Source organism: Lynx canadensis, chromosome A3 (assembly GCF_007474595.2).
Source record: "Lynx canadensis isolate LIC74 chromosome A3, mLynCan4.pri.v2, whole genome shotgun sequence".
NCBI classification, from domain to species: domain Eukaryota; kingdom Metazoa; phylum Chordata; class Mammalia; order Carnivora; family Felidae; genus Lynx; species Lynx canadensis.
In genome coordinates, this window is record NC_044305.1 from 18,574,719 (window position 1) to 18,596,979 (window position 22,261).

Here is a 22,261-nt window from a genome sequence, read left to right on the forward strand (position 1 = left end):
TTATAGGTGGACCTCATTAAAAGTACTGAGAGCCTAATTGTGTCTAATGACTTCTGAGGCATTGATTGCACAGTATTAAAAATGCGTAACCATTTGTGCCTGAGGAAGATTGTTACTTGGTAGGGAAGAGGAGAGAGAAATTATGTGATTGCCCTTGGTGTTTGCAGCATATTATAGGATCTAGAATTTAAATGAAAAATTAGTCCAGAGCAAAAGCACTGCTTTCGTATTTGGTATTTTTTGACAACTTGCTGATCTCTGGTCTTCCCCATCTTGGTAAAATGGTACTTTCAAGAACTTAGTTGTTGAAGTCCTAAACCTGGAAGTCATCCTTAACAACTCTGTCCTGCACGTTCAGTCTACCAGAAGACCTGCGGATCCTACCTCCAACATAGAAAACCCATCTCCAGGGGTGCCTGGTTGGCTCAGTTGGTTAAGCGTCCAGCTTTTGATTTTGGTCAGGTCATGAACCCATGGTTCATGGGTTCAAGCCCCCCATTGGGCTCTGCACTGAGAGTGCAGAGTCTGCTTGGGATTCTCTCTCTCTGCCCCTCTCTCTCCTGCTCACACACGCACTCTCTCTTTCAAAATAAATAAAATAAATATTCATACTTTTTAACCCAGGGATTTAAAAATAGTCTATCTCAAAGAAATAATCATAGGTTAAGACACTAATTTATATAGAGATATTTATCTCCACATTATAAAGTAAGTAAACAGTAAACCAAAATGAACATGTTCAAGTGCCTGACACTGAGCAATTGTTAAATTATGTATATCTATGAAGCTAACAAAATTCTATGAACAAAATGAAGCTAACAAAAATAGACTTTAAAGACATAGGGAAAATGTTTATGTGGTTTTTAGGGATGCTAAGTGAAAAAAATATATACTCCAAAACAGATTTATCCAGAATATCAATTCTATAAGAAGGTATATGCAAAGGAAAGTAAAAATTAATAGTAATTGTTTTTATAACTTGGATTGTGTGAGGGTTTCCCCCTGTATTCATATACTTTTCTGTATTTTCTAGATTTTTACAGTAAGTATACTATAATCAGGAAAAAAATATTTTTTAAATTGCCAAGTTGTCTCACAGAGAAATAAGAATGGCCAGTGATCACATGAAAATATTTAACTTCAGTAGTAATAAAAAATGGGAATAATGCTCAGTGAGATGGAGAATGCCTATTCCATATATTTAAGTGGGGGGAAAAAAGTAATATGTATACTGTGATCCCAGTTTGGTTAAAATTGTATGTATCAACATGTTGACAGTGCTTATCTCTGGATAGTTGATATTTTTTCAGATGACTTTTAATTTTCTTCTTTATGCTTATGATTTGGATTATGTGAGTTTTCTGCCCCTGTAGTCTTATCTATTTTGTATTTTCCAGTTTTCCTATATTAAATGCATGTTGCTCTTATAATCAGGAAATTTTTTCACACATTAAAAAATATCAAATTAGCCTTTCCATCCTCTAAAGCATACTTTCTGCTCTTAAAATATGCTTAAAATATTTAACTTGGATGTTAGAATGAGAGAAATTTGAGGGAACTCTTTATGTAATTCAGTATTTTTTAAAAATGTTCACTTATTTTGAGAGAGAAGGAGAGAAAATTCCAAGCAGGCTCCACACTGTCAGCGCGGAGCCCAGCTCGGGGCTTGATCTAACAAATAGTGAGATCATGACCTGAGCTGAAATCAAGAGTCAGATGCTTAACTGACTGAGCCAACCAGGCGCCCCTGTAATTCAGTCTTAAGAGTTAAATGTATACAATGATATAAATTTCCACATTACTTTAAAGAGATGTATCTTTGTTTTGTCTAAGGTATATTTGCATACCTCAAATTATCTCCTTATACGGTCGGCCACATAAGGGCAATATGATGGAAAACTGTCTTTTTGCCATTTTTTATGAAGACTTTTGAGCCTTTTTAAAACGTTTTTTTAAAATGTATATTTATTTTGAGAGAGAGAGCATGTGAGTGCATAAGCAAATGGGGGAAGGGCAGAGAGAGAGAGGGAGAGAGGGAATCCCAGGCTCCACACTCAGTGCAAGCCCCACACAGGGCTCGATTCCATGAACAGTGAGATCATGACCTGAGTTGAAATCAAGAGTCAGATGCTTAACCAACTGAGCCACCCAGGCACCCCTGAGCCTTTTTATTTCTAAAAATTGAGATATCATTGACATACAGCACAATGTGCAGATTTTAAATGTATGGTCCAATAAGTTTTAACAAATACTTATACCCATGTGAGTACCACCCCAGTCACTATGTAGATCTTTTTTTTAACTACAGAAAACTTCCCTCATGCTTCCTTCTTGTCAGTCTTCACCATTCAAAGGTAATCTTTATTCTGCTTTTTACCACCATAGATTAATTTCACTTTTTCCAGAACTCCGTATGAACAAAATCATATAATATATTCTCTTTTATGTCTAGCTTCTTTTGCTTAACATGATTTTGAGATTCACCCATAGTATGCATATCAGCAACCGATTCTTTCTTTTTAATTGCTGAGTAGTATTCTGTTGTGTGAATAGCAAGGTTTGTTTCCCCATCCTCATGTATGGACATGTAAGATATGTCCAGGTCTGGGTTATTTTATTATTATTTTATTTTATTTTATTTTATTTTATTTTATTTATTTAAGTTTATTTATTTTGAGTGGGGGGACAGGGGCAGAGAGAGGGAGAGAGAGAGGGAGAGAAAGAATCCCAAGCAGGCTCCTCATGGTCAGTGCAGAGCCTGATACAGGGCTCGAACCCACGAACTGTGAGATCATGGTCTGAGCCAAAATCAAGAGTCAGACATGCAACCAGCTGAGCCACCCACATGCCCCCCAGGCTTGGGCTATTTTAAAATCAGGAATGGTTAGCTTGTAGCTGTGTTATAAAGCCCAGTGTGCACCCTGCTTCTCTTTTCCTATGTAGCAGTGTTGGAAGATCAGGCATTTGTCCTGCAGTTCAGGGCTTGTTTCTAGGAGCCTGTCACCAAGACCACCACAAAGAGAGCAGAGAATAAAACTAAAGCGGCTGGCCAGGTCCAGGGCAGATGCCTCAGGAGTTCAGTTCCTGGGCACAGAATGGCAGGCCTGAAGATGAACTGAAAGCTCCTTTCACAGAAAGAAAGAAGAAAGACAAAGCTCAGCAGCGAAAGAGCTCAGGACGTCCAGTCAGGGACCAAGACAGCCACTACCACATTGAGACCAAATCACAGCAGCTGTGTCAGGTTCCTCAGAGTGCTGAGCGTTGACCACCCGGAGAGAGGGTGGGGGGGTCCTTCCTCACCCCAGCCAGCCCTGCGGCAAGTGTTGCCTGAGTGCCCATCTGGGCTCCCTTCTGCTGGGGCTTCTGGGGTAAGGAGCTGCAGCAGGACTTGAAGCACTGGCTATGCAGCCTGTGACTGCTCTTCTGATACGAGTCAAGTGAAAAAAACCCATGACCTCTTGGAGATACACCATCTGATAACTGGAAGCAACACTTCCCCGCCCCCCAGACTCAAGTGCTTACCATATATGTGTTATTATCCATACAGTGTAAATTACTCAAGAACAGGAATTGTAAGTTCTAGATTTGAGAGGTCTAGGATGTGTATCTCTGTGACAGAACAGGACACAGCACCTCGTCACCTAGCCTCATTCCTTGTAGAGTTCGTTTCCCTCTGTGCCATCACCAACCAAGGGGAATGTGGCCTTTATCCCATCTCCTTGGGCACTGCCCCTTTATCCCATCTGTCTCCTGAATCTTGACACACAGTTCAGGTTAACTGAGTGTAAACAGAGCTGAGGAAATGGGGACGAAGAAGTACTTACTCAGTTAGCTTGTTGAAAACACTCTTAGAGGAAGGGATACTGTGGGGGCCCTCATTAGGCAGTGGCAGGACCAAAGAAGAGGGTGCCCCCCACCTGTCATGTTATGGAAGAATTTATGGCAACACTCATCCCGTGAAGAGGGAGTTGACCATGGATATTACACTGACCAGCTTTGCTGGAAACTGCTGAAGGGATCCTTGGATGCTTGGCAGCAGACTCAGCCAGCACGGAGTTCACTCTCTGTACCCCCTAGGCAGCTTTCCCCCTCCCTGGACTGTTGTCTGTCTGCTACCTCACTGTGTCAGAATCTTATCTGATTATCTTTTTGCCCTCATTTCTTGTCCAGGTCTATTTTTTTCTTTGCCTCCTTTTTCCTTGACCTCTTCAACTTAAACTTTCTGGTTAAAAAACAAAACAAATATCAGACTTTCTAACTTTGCGTTAGCTAACATTCCCTGCCCAGGCACTGACCCTGAGCACCTGCCAAAAGATATTTTTATTGCCTTTGGTTTCATTATAGATGACAAAACACATGGAATTGAATGTCTTTTCCCCAGGATTGAGTTGCTAGTTGTTTATTTCAAAACCAGATAGTATTTTCTGATTGAAGTTATTTATAAGCAGTTTGATTCTTTTTTTTTTTTTAATTTTTGTTTAGTGTTTATTCTTGAGAGAGAGACACAGAGCGTGAGTGGGGGAGGGGGGGAGCAGAGAGAGAGAGGGAGACACAGAATCTGAAGCGGGCTCCGGGCTCCGAGCTGTCAGCACAGAGCCTGACGTGGGGCTCAAACCCACGAACCGTGAGATCATGACCTGAGCCGAAGTTGGATGCTTAACCGACTGAGCCACCCAGGCGCCCCAGCAGTTTGATTCTTAAAACCCTTTTTGATATTACTGGATCAGTGTGGACTATTAGTCCCATGTGACACATGTGTTGAGAGGACATATAAATTAAAGCATTGATAAGTTGACACCAAACATGGGAACTGAAGCAATCTCTGCCCATCAGATAAATAATCTACTGGTTTTAAGGTGACTTTTACTTTTGGGGGATATATAATTTCCTTGAAATTACTAGTTTTAGGAAAAGCCACAGGTATTTTTCCTGGGTTACTATGTTATCTTCAGTTATAATTTTGATACAAGAGCAAAGAGCAGATTTTGTCTAGTCCGTTACCTTTTGTAACTTCAAACAATTATACTCTCTTAGACTTTAGCAAAGAAATTTTAGAGAAAAGACTTTTAAAGTCTTTCACCTCTCCCTACCAAGTATAGTTGACATTTTTAGGTCTAAATAACCAAGGATGTTTGAGCACATTCTTTAGCAAAGTAGTTAATATTTCATAATCAATTTTTTGGGATTTGAAGTATATGAAAGAAAATTTGTGATACCATTCTATGAAGTCTGTTAAACAACTTATTCTCATCGGCGAACATACAAGGTTCCTGTATCAATTCCTCTAGTAGGAACTGAGGATGATGAAAATTAATTTTAAATAAGGGAAATGAACATCTTTGAGTTCTGACCTTTTCCGTAGACAAAAGCAAACAATAAGACCCTGAATAATTGACATTCCTTCTCTGGAATATGAATATTGGGTTCTCCGTGGCAAGTGTAAACTTCATATTTGTAAATTACTCTAGGGTGTTAGTAGATTATCATAGAGATAGAGACAACTAAAGGAAATCATTGCATTACCTTATCAAGGGCGTTTTAAGATAAGGTAAAATTATGTCTTTGAATGGAAAGATATCCCATCTTCATGAATTGGAAGACTTGATATTATAAAGGTGGCAATACTACCCAAAGTAATCTTCAGGTTCAGTGCAATCTCTACCAAAATCCTGGAGGCCTTTTTTGCAGAAATGAAAAAGTCGATCCTAAAATTCATATGGAATTGCAAGGGACTCTGAATAGTCAAAACGATCTTGCAAAAGAAAGATAAAGTTGGAAGAATCATACTTTCCAATTTTATTTATTTATTTATTTATTTATTTATTTATTTATTTATTTATTTATTTATTTATTTTTATTTTAGAGCATAAGCAGGGGAGAGAGGCAGAGGGACACAGAGAGAGAATCCCAAGTAGCCTCCATGCTTAGCATGGAGCCCAGTGTGGAGCTCAGTCCCACGACACTGGGATCATGACTTGAGCTGAAATCAAGAGTTGGACACTCAACTGACTGAGCCACCAAGGCTCTTCACCCTTTCCAATTTTAGAAAAGCTACAATAATCAAAAGTGTGGTACTGGCATAAGGCTAGACATATAGATCAATGGAATGGACCCGAAAATCCAGAAATAAACCCATATATCTATAGTTATTTGAGTTTTGACAAGGGTGCAAAGACTATACAATGGTTGAAAGGACAATCTCTTCAGCAAAGGGTGCTGGGACAACTGGACATTGACATGCAAAATAATGAAGTTGGATCCCAACCTCACACTATATAATACAAGTAACTCAAAATGGCTCAAGGACCTAATTGTAAGAGCTAAAACTCTTAGAAGAAAACATAAGGGTAAATCTTCATGACCTTGGATTTGGTAATGGATTCTTAGGAATGACACCAAATGTATAAGCAGCAAAAGAAAAAAAAAAGAGCTAAATTGGACTCCCTCAAAATTTAAAGCTCTCTGCATCAAAGGACACTATTAAGAAAGTGGCAAGAAAATCTAGAGAACTGGATAGGACATTTGCTAATTTGATAAGGGCGCTAGTGTCCACAATGTATTAAAAACTCTTACAACTCAACAACAAAAAGACAACCCAATTAAAATATGGGCAAGGGCTTGATTGGAAATTTCTTCAAAAAAGATATAAGAATGGCTGGCACACTTCTGAAAAGATGTTCAACATGCATTAGTCATTAAGGAAATGCAAATAAAAAATCATAATGAGGTACTACTTCATGCCTGCAAGGATGGCTATCATCAAAGCAAACAAACAGAAAAGAAGTGTTGGTTGGGATGTGGAAAAATTTGAACTCTCCTGCTTCACTGGTGAGAATATAAAATGATGTAGCCACTGTGAACAACAGTTTGGCGATTCCTTAAAAAGTTGAATATAGAATTACCATATGACCCAGCGATTCTGCTTCTGGATGTATACCGCAAATAATTGAAGATATACAGTCAAACGAATACTTGTACACAAGTGTTCATCGCAGCAATATTCACAGTAGGTAGAAGGTGAAAACAACTCAAATGTCCATCAATGGATGAATGAACAAAATGTGATCTATCCATACAATGGGATATTTTTCAGTCATAAAAGGAATGAAGTACTGATATTTGCTACAACATGGAAGAACCTCAAAACATCATGCTAAGTAAAAGAAGGCAGACACAAAAGGTCACATACCCAGAATAGGTAAATCCATAGAGACATAAGGCCTGTTAGTGGTTGGCCAGCCTGGAGCAGGGGGATGGTAGTGACTATTTAATGAGTACGAGGTTTCATATTGGGGTGACTAACAAGGTTTGGAACTAGGTAGAGGTGAAAGTTGCACGATATTGTGAATATACCAAATGTCACTGAATTGTACACTTTAAAATGGTTGATTTCATGTTATGTGAATTTTTAAAAATTATGTCATATAGTTTTTATGATCTCATAAATGTGGCTTTGCTGTCATAGTTACCTTGTGACTGTTGGAATCCATGGGCTTTGCAGCGTTTGTATGTTGGGAAAGTTCTTTCCAACTGTGGGCAGGAAAACTCAAAGATGGATGATCCCAAGTGGGTTTCTTTCTAAAATAACAATTGAGAAATATAATTTTGTTTTCAAATTTTTATTCATAGAAGGTGGTAAAACTACCTTGAATAGGCCCTGGGTTGTTTTAAAATGTGGTATGAACTAATGTTTGTTAGTTTCTTCATTTAACTTAAAAAAACTATGTTTAAAATAACTGTATATTATTTGGTTTTTTGAAAATTAAGAGTAATTTTAAAGAATCTATGATATATATATACATATGTATGTGTGTATATATATATACACACACATACATATGTATATATATATGCAATTGGAATTTTCTGATGGTTTGTTGTCCTGCACTGCTAGTGATTTTTGTGACAGTTTCTAAAATCATCACATGTGCTTTGTATTGTCAGCGGAATTGGTGTCAGATATAAGAAGGTTCTGTTTTCAGATCAGTCAAGGTGGGCTTGTGTGATAAAAATCTTAGTTGGTTTGTTTTTTTTTTCAAATCTTACACCTGTTTTGTTTTTGAAGGAAGGACTTTAGGTTAGATTTGGCAAAATATCTGGCATTGGAAAAGCTTCTCGCTCAGAGACGTAGAAATGCTATACCAGTGATCATAAAGCTTTTCTTTATGATGAAATTGATGCTTTTGTCTCATAGTTCTGCTTCTGGCCCTGTGTTATTTGTGGACCTGTTTCTCTAGCAGACATATTTATTCTAGTTGTGTTGCACACTCCTACCTGATTCCTTATAGGACTCAAAATATGCCATCCAGGCTTAGAGTTTGTAGACATGAAGCAACAAAGCTAACTGGTCTGCAGTGGATTGAATCCACAGCTTTTGGTATCATCATCATCATCATGTTCCAATAACTGAACTGGAGTGTAAGAGAATAAATGCCTTACTTGAGCAAAGGCTTTGCGATTTCAAAGTTAGAGGGGATCTGGCAAAAGCGTAGCAAAGTGTCTGGAATAAATATTATAAGCTGAAGTTTTGCGTAAGTGTGAGTAGTCAGCTTAAAATAATTGCTTCTGACTTCCACAAAATTAGGAAGATCTCCTTTTTGTTATGTTCATTGGATAATGTTTTAAAATAAGGGGTCAGTTTTTAAGTTGTGGAGAATTCAAAGTTAAGTTTTTCAATAAATTATTAATTAGGAAAAATTTCCAACAAGAGCTAGCAGTACCAACTAGACATGGTACTGCTGAACCATGACAGCCACAGGAGAAAACAAGTTATGCAGATGAGGCTGCCACTTACTGGGGGTGTCTGTTTGCTCCAGGACCCTGCCTTTGAACAGCAGCTTAGTGCATTTCCTTGTACAGTTTACGTAAACTTTCTGTGCCTTAGTTTCCTCACCTTGGCAATTAGAATAATAGAATCGATCACATATGGGTGTTACCAAGAACGAATTAGTTAATGTAGTTAAAGCTCTTAGAACAGTGCCTGACACAGAGTAAAAGCTTGATGTGAACATTAGAGACCTAAGAATCACGGTGAAAGGTAGCTAGGAGCTACTTTGGTGAAGGGTGCTTTTATGTGTTTACATTCACAGATCCCTATAGTTCCCACCCTCTGTCATGTGCCTGTGCACCGTTCTATCTGAGGTTCTGAGGGCCTCTGGTATACTCACTTTAGGGCCATTTTATTGGTAATGGGCATGTCAACCAAAGAGAATGCTTTGGGAAAAAAAAAAAAAAAAACGAACTCAAAAGCAGTGGTTTTTCAGCTGCTTCCTGAGAAATTTGAAGATTGCATGAAGCGTCTCTAGTGGTTTGTTGAAAACACATAGTTACTGTCTCATTCATTTGCTGAGAGATACTGTGTGCCCATCATTGGCCCTGGGCAGAGTGGGACAACATCGGTGTTAAGGGTCAGAGACACAGATGATGATAATATGATTCCTTGGCCTGGAACTCACAGGGTAGACCATTTTTTGGTACCACTACAATCCATGCCAGGAAAGCCCAAGGGCTTTGAATGGCAGAGCATCAGAAAAGAGCATATCCTTAATGGTGTGCATTCTTGAAGTTGTAAGGCCCACATCCGTTGATTTTTTCCTCTCTGTTAAGCCATCTCAAACTTAACCAGAAGAGGGACAGGGAAACTCATTGGTGGAAAGAGTGTTAAAATTACTGATTTTATGAATCACCTGAAATTACAGATTTTAGAAATCATCTTGTTCTGATCTATTATCAGAGAAAATTGAGTTTGCTTTATTTCCGTTTATATTTTTTTCATTTCTGCTAGAATTTTAATAGTTTTAAATTGCTAGTTTGTATTTTTACAACCACATTTTACTCTCCTTCCTCCCTGCCTCCGGCCCTGGTTTTTCTGTTTGTGTATAGTTTTGATGGAAATGAATTAGGAAAGGAGATTGATGAGATTGGGTTACTCAGCTTCCTAAAAGTTACTTTATCTCTCCTCACAAAGTGATGAGATGCTGCTTTTTTCACAGGGCTGAATTGCAGCTGCCCAAGCAACAAGTGGACCTTTAAAGATGCATACAGGGCTGCAAGAGATGAAGGGAGAAAGTGGAGAGACCAATGAAGGGAGGAAAAAGCATGTTTCCTGGGTAAATAGTATGCTTCTGAATTTTAACAAGTTTCTTGCCATACTTTGTAACTCCTAAGTCTTTAAAGCTATATTTAGTCTTTGTGTTATGGTTAAACATTCTTTATTTTCTCCTCCCTTGGTTTTTATTGCTGAGCTCTTTGATCAAATGATTTTTTTAATTTAAAAATATTTATTGAATATATAATCTAGGTGAAATCCTAGATGCCTTGATAGGAACTTCTTCTACCTTAGGCTGATTATTGGATATAATAAAAGTTGAGCTGTGTATTGTGTCTCTCTGATGTGCAGGTTTAGTCTGAGGTCAGCTTTTAGTTTGAGTGCAAGACTTATACTTCTGCTTTATTAAATAACTGACTTGAAAAACTAGAACACTTGTTTGAATGCCACTTACCCAAACCATACTCTTAGGCTGCCCTCAGGAATAGGAAACACTTTTCAATGCTAAATATAATACTAAAGACAAAGCAGACGAGCAAACAATTAATGTAAGCCTTCATTTGCTGAAGTAGATGTGACCTACTTACGGTTTTGGGGTGTTTTTTTTTTTTTGTTTTTTTTTTGGTCATTTACTTATCAAGTTGTGAACTCAATTTATTCTGTTACTAAGCCACTCACAAGCTTTAGACTTTGGCATTTTGTTGTTGTTGGCTGTTGTTGTTAAACTTATGAAATAAAGGAAATCTATTGTATTAGTCTTCATTATAAAGTTAAGAACTTCAGTGTGCTGAATAGAAGTTTTTGGAAAGAAAGGGGAGGAAATGGAGTCAGAGTCAGTGATGGTATATAATGCTGGAAGTTCTGTGTTCAGCGTCCTGACGTAGACAACTGCACAGCAACATCACTCCTCCGCAGGTTTGGCGCTACCCAGTCCATGGGAATGTTTCTACTGTTGGAGCTTCTGGAACTTCCTGCCTTATGGTGGACTGCAGCAGGACTACTGTTAGATATAGGACACATTCCAGCTTGCTCATTCTTTAAATTTGAAGTGTAGATTGAGTAAAAACTACTTTGTGGCCTTGCATGTCAATCCTCTGAATTAAAAAGAGCATAAGATAAGCTTTTTCACACGTGAACTTTTATGTACATTTTCTAATGCTCACCTTCACGCCAACTGTTCCAGTCATACTGGTCTCCTTGCTGTCTGCAATCAATCCAGAGTCAACCCAGAAATGTTCCTGCCTCAAATCTTATCCTTTCAGATAGCTACATGACTCCTGCCCTCTTTCACCTTCAGGTGTCTGCTGTGGGGACAGAGTTAATAGGAAAGGCAAAGCCAAAATTGGACTCATGAGGAATTCTGTTATTTCAGTCTGTTTACCTACTACCTGGCGACACTGAGCCATCTTGCCTCGCTCCAGCCTAGCTCATTGTCCTGCTCCACTCGTACCTATCAAGTACGATGTTTTGTTTACACTATACATCATGCTTTTTCTATGTTACCTTTAAGAGCTTTCAAAATTGATCTTTGACTTTTAAAGGCACATACCATTTGACCCAGCAATTGCATTTCTAGGAATTTATCTCACGTTTAACCTCATGCAGGTATGCAGGTAGCCCTGTTCCCCTTCGGCCTCTGTTGAATCCTCATGCGTACTTCCTATCCCAACGGCACTTGCACCGAGACTCGTTAGCTCTTGCTACCATTATTTTGTTGCGGCTGTGTGTCATGTCCCCCTCTAATAACCTGGGCAACTGCCTGCTTCTTTGCCTAAACTGCAGTGGACTGGAGACATTTGCACAGTAGCTGATTATATCCCCTTTCAGGTTTCTTCTTTTGAACTCCTGTTCCCTTACAGCAATGTTCCCTTAAAGCAATATGGCTGGAACTCCTGTTCGCTTGCAAATATCACAAACTGTTACACTTTTTGTGTTGTGTTTTTTAGATATTTAGGTAATTAAACATATAAGCATGTACTGGTGGTACTCTACTTGACAGCACACTAGAATCACCTCAGAAGCTTTATAAAATACTGATGCCTGGTCATCCCTCCGGAGATTCTGAGACAATTTATCTGGGATGTGGTGTAGGCATTGGCATTTTGTATTTAATTTTTTGGTAATTTTTTAAAATTCCAGTATAATTAGTACACAGTGTCATACTAGTTTCAAGTGTACCATACAGTGATTCAACACATGTATGCATTACTCACTGCTCATCATGATAAGGGTACTTGTTTCCCTTCACCTGTTTCACCCATCCCCCACCCACATCCCCTCTGGTAACCATCTGTTCTTTATAGTTAAGAGTCTGGTTTTTTGCTTGTCTCTCTTTTTCTTTGTCCATTTGTTTTGTTTCTTAAATTGCATAGATGAGTGAAATCATATGGTATTGGTCTTTCTCTAGCTTATTTCACCTAGCATCATACTCTAGATTCATCCATGTTGTTGCAAATGGCAAGATTTCATTCTTTTTCTTAGCTGAGTAATATTTCTGTATGTGTGTGTGTGTGTGTGCGCACGCATGCACGCATGTGTGTGTACATACTACATCTTCTTCATTCATCTATTGATGGAAACTTGGATTGCTTCCATAATTTGTTGCTTCAATAAATGTAAGGATGCATATATCTTTTCAAATTAGGGTTTTCTATTCTTTGGGTAAGTACCCAGTAGTGGAATTACTAGATCATGTAGTAATTCTATTTTTAATTATTTGAGGAATCCCCATACTGTTTTCCACAGTGGTTGCACCAGTTTGCATTCCCACCAACAGAGCACGGAGATTCCTTTTTTCTCCACATTCTCACCAATACTTGTTTCTTGGTTTTGATTGTGGCCATTCTGACAGGTGTGAAGTGATATCTCACTGTGGTTTTGATTTGCATTTCCCTGATGATGAGGGATGTTGAGCATCTTTCCATGTGTCTATTGGCCATCTGTATGTCTTTGGGAAAATGTCTGTTCATGTATTCTGCCAATTTTTAATTGAATTATTTGGTGTTTTTCGGTGTTCAGTTGTATCAGCTCTTTATATGTTTTGAATACTAACCCTTTATCAGATGTGTCATTTGCAAATATCTTCTCCCATTCAGTAGGTTGTCTTTTAGTTAATTGTTTCCTTTGCTGTGCAGAAGCTTTTTATTTTGATACAGTCCCAATTGTTTATTTTTGCTTTTGTTTCCCTTGCCTCAAGAGACATCTCTAGAAAAATGTTGCTATAGACAATGTCAGAGAAATTATTGCCAATACTCTCTTCTAGGATTTTTATGGCTTTGGGTCTCACATTTAGATATTTAATACATTTTGAGGTTAGTTTTTGTATGATGTAAGAAAGTGGTCCAGTTTCATTCTTTCGCATGTAGCTGTCTAGTTTTCCCAACACCATTTGTTGAAGAGACGTTTTCCCTGTTGTATATTCTTGCCTCCTATGTCAAAGATTAATTGACCATATAATCATAGGTTTATTTCTGGGCTCTCTATTCTGTTCCATCAATCTATGTGTACCATACTATTTTGATTACAACAGCTTTGTAGTATGTCTTGAAATCTGAGGTTATGATACCTCCAGTTTTTTTGTTCTCTTTTTAAGATTGCTTTGGCTATTTGGGGTCTTTTGTGGTTCCATATAAATTTTGGGATTATTCTAGTTCTGTGAAAAATGTTATTAGTATTTTGATAGGGACTGCATTATTTAATGTACCTTGTTTTGCATAGTATGGAAATTTTAACAATATTTGTTCTCCCAATCCATTAGTGTGGAATATCTTTCCATTTGTTTGTGTCCTCTTCAATTTCTTTCACCCGTGTTTTATAGTTTTCAGAGTACAGGTCTCTCACCTCTTTGATTAGGTTTATTCCTAGGTATCTTATTGTTTTTGGTGTAATCGTAAATGAGATTGATTCCTTTATTTCTCTTTCTGCTGCTTCATTATTGGTGTATAGAAATGCAACAGATTTTTGTATATTGGTTTTATATCCTGTAACCTTACTGAATTCATTTATCAGGTCTAGTACTTGTTTGGTGGAGTCTTTAGGTAGGCATCAGCACTTTAAAAAACAGCCTGGGAGGTTTCCCTGTGTGATCAAGTGTGAGGACCAGAAACACTATTGATTTTTCTATATTGGTGATGACTCTGGTCATTTTAAACTCATCATAACCGTGTAAAGGATTCCTTTGGGTTTATGAATATAAATGGTGTCATATATAAAAACATTTTGCCTCTGGATTTACAGTATTTGTATTTCTTATTTGTTTTCATGTTATTTCATATTGGAAATAAGTCCTGACACTATATTAACAGTGATGATTAAATACGTCTTCATTTTTTGCCTATTTTTAATGATTACATGGCTCATTTCTTCTTTGAAGTATAATATTGGCATTTGGTTTTAAATAGATACTCTAATAAGGGGAAGAAAGTACACCTTTATTATTCGTTTTAGAATTTTTAAATTAGGAATAGGTATTGAATTTTAACGGCTGAATTTTTGGTATCTGTTAACATGACACGGTTTTAATTTAAGCTATTCTTAGATTATGTTTACTATTATTTTCTTTTAGATTTGAGCATAAATTCTAAGTAAGCTTTGTCTATAGTTTTCTCTCTTTTCTTTAGCCAGCTTTAGGACCAGGTTAGTACAATAAACTATATAATGTATATCTTGGCCTATTTTAGGCATAATTTCTATATTATGAATTGTTTGTTTCTGGAGAGTTTGAAAGTACTCACTAATAAACCATCAGAGGCTAGTGGCTGTGTGGGAGTGTCATTTTTTTAAAGATGTTAGTCTAGTTAGGTATTCTATTTCTGCCAGTGTTAGAATTTTACATTTTTAATAGGAAATCCATTTATTTAATTTTATCCAAACTTTTTAAGCACATGACACTCCCTTACAATTTTATTGCCTTTATGTCCCTTTTTCCAACTTCATCATTTCCTTTTTTTTTTTTTTAATTTTTTTTCAACGTTTTTATTTATTTTTGGGACAGAGAGAGACAAAGCATGAACGGGGGAGGGGCAGAGAGAGAGGGAGACACAGAATCGGAAACAGGCTCCAGGCTCTGAGCCATCAGCCCAGAGCCTGACGCGGGGCTCGAACTCACAGACCGCGAGATCGTGACCTGGCTGAAGTCGGACGCTTAACCGACTGCGCCACCCAGGTACCCCAATCATTTCCTTTTTTGAAAAAATTAAATTTATGTTTAGTCTGTTCACAGGAAATTTATTAGAAATAGAAAACTTTATTAGGTTGTTATTATTAATAATTATTAATTATTAGAAATGAGAAAACTTTTAACATATAAAAAGAGGCTGTGAAAAATCAGTTTCCACTCCTGCTCCTCAGGTGGGCAGTTCCCTCTCCTACACAGCAACTCCTGCCTATTTCTTAAGGTTCCTTCCAAAGTATTTTGGGTTTTGCTTTCAAAATCTCTAACTCCTTTCTTTAAAAAAAAAAAAAAATTTTTTAATGTTTATTTTTGAGAGAGAGAGAGACAGAGCACATGAGTGGGGGAGGGGCAGAGAGAGGGGGAGAGACAGAATCTGAAGCACGTGCCAGGCTCTGAGCTGTCAGCACAGTGCCGGATGTGGGGCCCGAACTCACGAGCCGTCAGATCATGACGAAGTCGGACACTTAAGTGACTAAGCCACCCAGGTGCCCCTCTAACTCCTTTCTTTAAAAAAAAAAAAAAAAAAGTTTCTCTAGGTTTTTTTTGTTGTTTGTGTCTCAATATTATTAGCTGGTGTGCTTAGTTGTTTTTTTTTTTTTTCTTAACTACTCAAAGCAATGTTTGTCTTATGTTTTTTTCATTGTCCATAGATACCTTGTGTAGTGATTTTGTTACATTTTCTAACTTGATTATTGTCATTTCAGAGTTTATCTCTTTCAAGCAGATTATTGTTGGGTTTTGTCTTCTGTTGAACCAATCTTGAAGATTCTATAACTTATGTGTAAATTTATCCTCTTTAATTCATGGTTGTTATTGCATTTGTCATATTTTCTATAAATGATTTGTTTCTTGATTTTTATATTAGTTGTCTCTTTTCTGTTATACCTTCTGTTTTGGAGAATGTTTTTTTTTTCTTTCCTTTTAACTTTTAAACATTTTAAAGGTGAACAATCTTTTGAGTTTTCTTAGTGCCAAAAATAACATTTGTTTCTATATTTATTTACTCTCATCAAAGCAAAGAGGAACTTTTCTTTCCTTCCATATAAGGAAACTTTGCTTCTCCCTGTTTTGGCTTCCTCTCTCCTTATCTACTCCCATTATTTTCCCCTTTCACATTTTACATTTGTTCTGTGAGGTGTACTAATCTTCGGAGCTTCAACCTGGTGCTCACAAGTATTTTGCTATTCTTGATTCGGTTAGTTAACAACCACCGAGGTCTCACTCTAAGCTGGACGGACGCTGAGGTTGGTGCAGGAGATGTAAAGATGAAAGCAGTTCTGACCCTGCCTTCAAGGTCCCCTGTCTGGTTGAGGAGGTGGCGTGCATGCAGACTAACAGTGGCAAAAGATGTGATGTGTCAGGTGTCTTGGAGACATGGAGGGAGGGAGAGAGTGAAGTTTGGTGAGTCAGCAAAGGCATCCTGGGAGCTGAGTTATATTGTACCAGTAGAGCTTTGCAAGATAGAGGATAAAACAAAAGGGCAAAAGCCTGAAGATACCCAAGTTCATCATAGCCTAAAGGTACCCAAGTGGCTGGAGATGAGACTGAACAAAGGGATGTTGGGCCAGATTGTAAAGCACCTCGAATGCCTGTCCAACAAGTTCAGTTTGTCGTATCCTGTGGGCTGCATCACAATGGTTTTAAAGCAAGGGGGCACCATCCTTGAGTTTATATTTAGAAAGATAACTGTGGCTCTCAGGTGAAGCATGGGCTGCAGGAAGTCGGTTAAGCAGCTATGGCAGTCATCCAGGTAAGAGATGTTGGGAACTCGAACAATGTGGTAGCAGTGGTGATGGAAAAGAGAGAATGAGGTGTTTCGAAGCAGTGTCTAAAAGCGCTAGGGTCTGACTCAGGTGAGATTGGGAATTCGTGGTTGACTGAGAGGAGTTGGTTGGTTTGTTTTAGGGAAGGCGATGACCAACAGTGGAAATATTGGCCAACTTATGGAGTGGGGTAATGGATGCAGGGGGGCTGCAGAGACTTATTTGGAGAGACAAGAGTTCATTTTAGGACTTGTCGAATTCAGGAAACCCTGAAGAGATGTAGGGAAACATATCTAGGAGCAGTTAGAAGCATGGGTCAGAAAGTCAGGTGTGTTGTGAGGGCTGGAGATAAATGGGTGGGACACACTTGCTCTGAGGATGTCAGAGTCATGAGAATAGACATAAACCCGGAGGTAGAGCATGTAGACAGAAAATAAAAGGGTTGGGATGGCCTCTGGGCAGAGACCAGTTCTTTATGTTCAGGAAATGGAGATGTCCTGGGCACTCTGATAACATGTCCCACACAGGGTGGTGAGAGCTTTTTCACATGGCTTATTTTATCTTCTCAATAGCCCTGTGTATGGAAATTATTACTACTCTACTTTGTGGGCCAGAAAACTAAGACTCCAAGGCATTGTTACTAATCTAGTTAGTGGGACTGCAAACCAGATCAAAATGCCAAATCGATGCTAGAAGAAAGAGCCGTGTGGAAGAGATGATTTCCTATAAGGGGCAGTGGCCACCACAGGTCCAGTAGGATAAGAAGCCAAGCCACTGGTTTTCCCAGTTAGAAAACTGGTAGCGATCCCAGCCTGCCCAGTTCCCACAGAGTTCCTAAGTCAGCTCTCACTGGAGTGTGGAGAAGCTGAGGAAATGCAGGTGGCTATTGACTGCAGCTTTTGGAGACGGCTCAGTGGGAGAGGATTGACAGGATACCTGGTCTGCCGGGTGGCATCACTGTGTTTACAGATCAAGTGTTTTGAATTGCTCATCTTTTTTTTTTTTTTTTTTTTTTTTGAGGTCTTATGTCTTACATTGCCTTGTTTCTAGGCTTCTGCTACAAAAAAAAAAAAAAAAAATCAAAACTCTGCTGGATTTCTTTCACATAATCTGCTTGTTTAACTTGTTTTCTTGGAGTTCTTTTTTTTCTCTTCCCTTTTACACATTGCTTTTAGATATTTCCAGGCTGTGTCTTAGTGACCCTCTTTGATTGCTAATTAGGTGAGACCCTGGGAATTCCTCCTTGTTTCTTTGAGGTCTTTCCATTCTGGAAGTGGTTTTCTTCTGTCATTTGAATCTTTTGTTCAATTCAGCTTCATCCAGAATGCTAATTCATAGCCTGTGTGTGTCTTCTGGACAAGAATTTGTTCTTACACTCTGACAACAGGAGAGCCCAGTGCTGAGAGCACGTACTCTGGAACTAGGGCCTGCCTGGGTTCAAATCCTGACTCTGCTGTCTACTCACTAGCTGAGTGACCCTGGGAATTACTTAGCCTTTTTGTGCCTTAGTTTCTGCACCTGTGGTTGGAGGCGATAATAATACCAAGGGTTGTGCTGAGGACTAAATGAACTGCTGCATCGCGAGCGTGCAGAATACACAGTGTCCGGTGCATGTCATGTGTTCTGCTGTTGTTATTGCTGTTGGTGTTGTCTCGGAGGAAATAGGAGAGATTACCTTTTCTTGATTATCATTCGGACCACGCAAATTCTAAGTGATACCTTTATAGACTATTAGAGCCTTACTTGAAAAACTAGGAATAAGTAAATTCTGGGAGCCAGGTAGCATTCCTCCAGATTTTAAAGTAATTCAGCAATGAACAACTTTGACTTAGGTCCAGATGCCACATCTGGATGCCCGTTGTGTGACCTCACCCTCCCTATGGCAGTGTTTCATTGCTCTCCCTAAAATACAGGCTGTAAAATTTTTATTTCTACCTTACTGAATAGTTATTTCAAAAAACTGTTAATTTTGCTTACCCCATCTGCAAATAATAGATGCTGGCCAACCAGTGCACAGAAGTTAAATGATTTGCTTGAAGTCCATGTTGGAGTTGGATTTCAGCCCATGGTCTGTGTGTGACTCCAGTGGTATTAAAAGAGGAGAAAAAGTTCACTGGGATGTATATACATCAAATTATCTACAATGCTGTCTTAGCTCAGGCTGCTGTAACAAAATACCACAGACTGGGTGGCTGACAAACAACAGAAATTTATTTCTCCCAGTTCTCGTAGGCAGAAGTTGAGATAAGGTACCAGCATGGTCAGGTTGTGATGAGAGCCCTCTTTTGAGTTACAGGTGGCCTTTTTCTTATTGTATCCTCCTATGGTGGGGAGGAGACAGAGCTCTCTGAGGTCCCTTCTGTGAGGGCATAATCTCATTCATGAGAGCTCCACTGTCATGAACTAATCACCTCCCAAGGCCCTGTCTCCTAATACCATTACATGGAGAGTTAGAATTTTAATGTGAATTTTGGGGTGGACACAAACATTTAGTCCATAACAAGTACCAATCCCTAAAGGTATGGTTATGAGCTCTCCACAGTGATTTTTTTTAACAGCAAAGGTGTGCTATTTTTATAAGCAGAAGAAAAACATAATTCCTTGAACAAACAAAAGGGTAATATCTAAGTGTTTGCATGATAGAAATAATAAGGTGAAATCATATCAACTAAACTCTTGTTTTTAAGGAAATTGAGTAGACTTATGAATGAGGGGGACAGTATTTTAAGAAATGATTGACAGAATTTGCATAGTCTCAGCTCTCAACATGTTTATTAACTATAAAGGAAAGAAAAGACAGTAACTTTGTAGCAGAGAAAGCATCTTAACCAAGTGATCAAGGTGAACTATCAACAGTTAGAAGACATACTGATATAATGACCCCTATGATATGATGTACTAAGGAGAATACATCATTTCTGTGTTATTTTTGTCAAAAATGCATAACCTCAGGAGAATGGGTTAACTAGGTGATAGGGATTAAGGAGTACACTTGTCATGATGAGGATAGAGCGTATTGAATTACTATATTGTACACCTGAAACTAATATAACACTGTATGTTAACTAACTGGAATTAAAACTTAAAAAAAATGCATAACCTCAGTGTAGTCATGAGAAAACATCAGGCAAACCCAAATCAAGGGGCAGTCAGACAAATAACTGATTAATACTCTTAAAAAGTGTCAAGGACACAAATGGCAAGGAAAGATCGAGGTTCTGTCACAGGCTACAGTAGACTAAGAAATAACTACATACAATAGGATTCTAGATAAGACAGAAAAAGGACATTGCCAGAGAAAAACTTGTGCAACTTGAAAAAGATTTTTGGTTTAGTTAATAGTATTGTACCAGTGTTAATGTCCAGGTTCTGTTCGATGTGCTAGGTTTATGTAAGATGTTAACATTACAGGAAGCTGGGTCAGGGATATATGGAAACTCTGTTATTTTCGCAACTTTTCTGTAAGTCTAAAATTAGCTGAAACTAAAAAATTTGTTTAAAAAAGAAAATTTTGGTAGGATTCATTACCAGAGTTTTCTGTTTTCTCCCTGTCTCATTTTCTTTTCAGTAAAAAGCCATCATAGGCTAGAGAAACAATTTGGTCCTGGGTAGACACTGGCTTAAGAATAGGAACAAAGCTTGGAGGTCAGTCCCCCTCTCTGAGTGGGTAAATGATAATGGTGATTTGCCACAGTGTTGCCTGTGGGCTCAGTTTTGAATATGTTAAATTTCCTAGACCTTTCTAAAGCTGTGCTGATGGGAGATTTTTCTGAAAATTTTGTGAGGCCAAGTGGGCAGAAAATTAGTCAGTGCAAGATATTGCACTTAAGGAAAAACAGAAATCCAAACCAGAACTTACACAGAGTCATGGGTCCAAAGATATCAATTAGTACCCTGGCATTCTCTTAAGATATTGCCTCACTGCTGCTGAGGCCAAAATGGGCCTTGAAATCGGCGCACATCCACGCAGAGATGACCAAACCCAAGCAGTCCTCTGGAAGCATATGTAGATGAAAGTCTCTCCTTGGTCATTAGGAAGCAGCCAAGTTTTAAAGTCTTGTAAACAGAAAAATCATAAAAATTAGAGGTTTATAACATGTTCAAATGAAGAACGTTGCAAAGAGATAGCAGACTGGGAGTCTGCGTGAAGTCCAGGAGGATTTGGACTCTGTCAGAGTACAGACTGCTCTGTCCACAGGACGGAAGATGCCCCACCAGGCTGGGACTGACATTTTGGTTGCTGCAAAGTTGAGCTCACTATGTATGCAGCTCACTATATATATATGTGTATATATATATATGCAGGTTGAATATCAGGTTTGTACCTGATGAGGTATAGCCTGATGAGGGATTGTTTCCCAGATGCCCTGATGTAAGGAGAGGACAGCTCTGCACAAATGGCAGGAACAGTAAGGCTCCTGGAAAGCTATATCGGGGCGCCTGGGTGGCGCAGTCGGTTAAGCGTCCGACTTCAGCCAGGTCACGATCTCGCGGTCCGTGAGTTCGAGCCCCGCGTCGGGCTCTGGGCTGATGGCTTGGAGCCTGGAGCCTGTTTCCGATTCTGTGTCTCCCTCTCTCTCTGCCCCTCCCCTGTTCATGCTCTGTCTCTCTCTGTCCCAAAAATAAATAAACGTTGAAAAAAAAAAAAAAGAAAGCTATATCACTTCTAAAAATGAGGGGGGAAATCTCGTGTGTCTCCATTGAGTTTGGTTGGTATTAAAACAATTCTGGCCCACCCAATTAAGAATTTAATAATCTCACTGAACTAAAAAGACAAACAAACTTTGTATTTCTGTACTTCCGAGCTGAAGACTTGACTGTTTTCAGTCAGCAGATATTTTGTGAGCACCCGTTATGTGCCAGGCACTGTGTTAGGCCCTGAGAATAGAGCAGTGATCAAGATAGTCATGGTCCCTGCCCTCATGGAGCTCTGTTCCTCTGAGCTCTGAGGCTGAACCAGCCAGCCCACTCACTCAAAGTTGCCTCTTCTAAAATGGCTTGATTTATACCAAGATAAAAGTTTGCCCACATGTAATCCTAGAATTTAAAAACCTCTTTATACATATTTTGTTATTTTAGTTTCCTTCCAACAGTACTTAAAAGGTGTGTTTTCATGTGTATTTCATATGTTTCATATACATAATTTTGAAGTAGTATTTGGTGCCTTTAATCATAAAACCTGCCCCCCTCCTGACCATTCCCCTCAGGCTCTGATGTTGAAGACACTTTGGGAAGGCTTAGTGGGCTTGCTCAGTGCTTCTGGCAATCAGTCATATG

At 38.7% G+C, this 22,261-nt stretch overlaps 1 protein-coding gene across 1 annotated transcript in view; it reads left to right on the forward strand.

The window, feature by feature from the left end:
• Positions 1-9,994: 9,994 nt before the first annotated feature.
• Positions 9,995-22,261, forward strand: part of ZHX3 (zinc fingers and homeoboxes 3) — a 63,491-nt gene continuing 51,224 nt past the window's right edge. The window contains exon 1 of the mRNA XM_032592567.2: positions 9,995-10,109. The gene's annotated coding sequence lies outside the window, so the exon portion shown is untranslated. The remainder of the gene's footprint in view (positions 10,110-22,261) is intronic.